At 33.8% G+C, this 3,580-nt stretch overlaps 1 non-coding gene across 1 annotated transcript; it reads left to right on the top strand.

The window, feature by feature from the left end:
* The first annotated feature begins 2,337 nt into the window (after positions 1-2,337).
* On the top strand, positions 2,338-2,444 carry LOC127134264 (small nucleolar RNA snoR97). Its single transcript, XR_007808016.1, has one exon. It is a non-coding gene; the product is annotated as a small nucleolar RNA snoR97 (small nucleolar RNA).
* The last annotated feature ends 1,136 nt before the right edge of the window (positions 2,445-3,580 follow it).

The raw sequence follows: 3,580 nt of genomic DNA, 5'->3' as shown, positions 1-3,580 counted from the left end.
TCTTCATAATCTTCATCTTCTTCAGCTTGAATAGCTTTAGTCTTTTCAGACTTTCCCATGGACCTCAGAGCCTCTAATTTAACTTTTGTTTAAGGTTTATTCTCTTTAAGCTTAATCCCATGACTTCTCAAAGAACTAATAAGTTATTCCATATTTTTGTTGTTCAGATCCTTAGAAAGCATCAACACAGTTACCGTAGGCCTCAATCTCTTGGGTAGACTTATTAGAATTTTCTTTACATGATCTATACTAGAATAACCTTTGTCAAGAACCTTTAATTCTGCAATAAGAGTCTGAAACCTTGAGAACATGTTTTCGACAGTTTCTTGTCTTCCATCTTGAAGGCTTCATACTATTGTATTGCCTTTAAGAGTCATTCTTAGAGAATCAAATATAGACTTTGCAATGTCTCTGTTAGTGATCTTTTCATAATCAGTGTATGAAATAACATTAAACAAGATGGTTCTTTCTTTATTATGATTGTTATAATCTTTCTTTTACTAATCCGTAATCATTCTTCTTTCCATCTTGTTACCACTAGCATCAATAGAATGTATGTAGCCATCAACTACCATATCCTACAGACTCACGTCATGACCAAGAAAGAAAATTTACATTCTATCTTTCTAGGAATCAAATTTAAATCCATCAAAAACTAGAGGTTTTACACTATAGTGATCTCTGCCAGTGACAAGAGCAATTGGAGGTGGGATAACAGTCATTGTGTTTCACAAACTATATCTTTATCTGATACGGTGAAGTCTTTGATATGTAATCAATACCAGAATAGGAGCTCTGATGTCAATTGAAGGTGATAAGAAACACAAGAAATGGGGTTCGAATTGGGTTTCTAAAAATTAAAACCGTTTCAACCCAACACAACAAGCAGAAAACAAAAAACAAAAATAATGTAACAATTATTTTTATCCTGTTCGTTGTAGCTAAGCTACCTCCAGCCCATCCGACAAGGTGATTTTTCCTTATCAACAAGGATTTAATCCACTATAATCAAATTGATTACAACACAAAGACCTACAGCCAATGTCTTCTTGAGTATTTTTACTAAACCCTAGTCACTCAAGGAAAATACAATCGAACTGATTAAAATACAAAGGTGTGTTTACAAAGTGCTTCTCAAAAAGCAGAATACACAAACGGGTACAAGTTTTTCACATAAAATATATTCTATGAAGAGTATGAACAAAAGTTCTAGTGTGTGTTTTTATTTTCTCTCAAAATATTTCACAAGTGTATTATTCACGTAGATGATGAATTCTTAAAATGTGTAACATCGCCTTGTTTCATTCTTCCAAGTCTCTGTTATATAGGCAATGAAAAGATATGTTGGAAGGTAGAGTTAGAATACCAAAATGCATATGTATCCTTGCATAACGACTTGAGAAAATGGGAGGCAAAATGGTACAATAGTACACTCCTTCGCCCACAAAATTGGTGAGTGGAAGGAATATTTGATCTTGTACTATGTATTATTTTCCTTACGTAAAACCTTTTGATCGTATCTTCAATATTCAGGGGATTCTGATAGCTAGGTGATGAAGCATGCATAAGAGAAGATTAATAATTTGGTTGAGAGAAACTTTAGAACCTTGGTCTTTAGAGTCTAGACACGGTTTTTCATCAGAATATGGTCTTCAGAGTCTGGTGACACAATTCAGAGTTATTGAGAAAGTCAGGATTCATAACATATCAGCATCAGAAGCATCAGAGTTGAAAAGCTTTGGATGAACGTAGATTCAGAAGTGTTGAAGTACAAAATCCAAATCTTGATTATCTTGTAAACCATGTATCTCATAAACAGAGTGCACTAGGTTCAGATTCTGATGACATCACATGTCATTCATTCATAGTTAGAGCTTGAATCTAGTATCTACACACTAAACTAATTGATTAGGGTACAAAATTGTTCTCTAAGAGTCTATGAATTTTTATCATCAAAACATAAGGATAAATGTATAACCAAATCTTATTCTTAAAAACAATGTTATGTACTATACAATTATACTCAAATGCACATTGAGTGTAATATTTTTGCCATTTCTATTTTTTATCGGGATCTAATTGGTTATTTCCTGTGTCACTTCATGAAGTATTTCAATCACATTTTCAACATTATATAGAAGTGCAAATGAGTACTAGCATGATATGTACATCCACAAAAAACTAGGAAAATTATAATTTCATACTATCCAAATACAAAATGCATATAAATATAGAATTTGAGCATTTCACGTTATGGTATATCACAACAGTTCACAACATTACATCATTTCAAACTCACTATAGAAGTAAATCAAAGTGAAAATTCAATAGTACATTATCCATTAGTTTGTTCAGAGTCTAAAATACTCAAATATTGTTGTGTTGTCATCAACTTCATCTCTTGTTTTTCCCTGAGCTGGGAGTTATATAACAACACTAAATTATTATACATTTAAGATTTTTACAATTTCATCAAATATGGTTACTTAGCATCATATATGAGTATAAGTAACCAATTTTGAATGATTAAACTGAAGGAGAATGGCGATCCAAAATGCAGCGGAAATTAAAAAAAATCTCCTTTAGTGATCCTTACGAATGGACATGATTAATGATAGAAATCGTTACCTCTTGTGGCGATTGAAACATTTGGTGTTGATTTAAGGATTGATCACGAACGTTGAATGGTGACAACGCCTCTACTTAGTCCACACGAACGGATTCCTTCAGTCTCAATGCTAGCTGCTACGAATGAAGGCTTTTAGTGTGTGTGTGTGTGTGTGTGTGTGTGTGTGTGTGTGTGTGTATGTGTGTGTGTGTAAGAGAGAGAGAGAGAGAGAGAGAGAGAGAGAAACGAAATTTCATCTAATGAAATGCTTATGCACAAGGGTTCTATTTATAGAACCACTTATGTGGGCTGTAAGCTAAAAAGCCCACTTAAGTGTATGTGGCCCATATCTTATGGTATACCAAAAAATCACTTAAGCGCGTGGTACCTTACCATATTTCATATTCTACTTAAGTGCCTTGTACCTTACGATATTCCATAATTCATATAAGTGCATCGTACCTTACAGTGTTCCTTATTTACTCTATCTCTCGTCAATTCGTCCTTTTGTGTGTGACCTTGTAGGTTTTCGCGATATTGACAATTATATTAAATCACGTATTTAACATAATAAATAATGAGCGATATCTAGCAACACATCACTGCTACCCAAGGCATGAAAATGTCATGTGATCTGACAAATCCATTTTTTGTGATAATACGTGTGTGTATAATTACTCTTTTGCCCTTATGTCTATATTGAACACAAGGCGTAGACCGTGTCATCCTTGTCCAATTCAATATTGGGCCCTTAGACATTTATCCTGTTACGCAGGATGGGCAAATTCTATCTAGGTCACTCATGTCCTTCATCATGCTTCGTGGAGTACCCATCAACTGTCTTTATGGTCATTGATCGGGAAAATAGCAAGTGTAATATTTTGCCTTTTATAGTAATAATGGGGAAATTCCCCGAATGTCGATCTCTAGGACTGCACGTCAATATTGAGTTCAAATTATCATTCAATTAAC

The sequence above is a fragment of the Lathyrus oleraceus genome, chromosome 3 (genome assembly GCF_024323335.1).
Source record: "Lathyrus oleraceus cultivar Zhongwan6 chromosome 3, CAAS_Psat_ZW6_1.0, whole genome shotgun sequence".
NCBI classification, from domain to species: Eukaryota; Viridiplantae; Streptophyta; class Magnoliopsida; order Fabales; family Fabaceae; genus Lathyrus; species Lathyrus oleraceus.
This window is presented reverse-complemented; position numbering and strand designations above follow the sequence as displayed.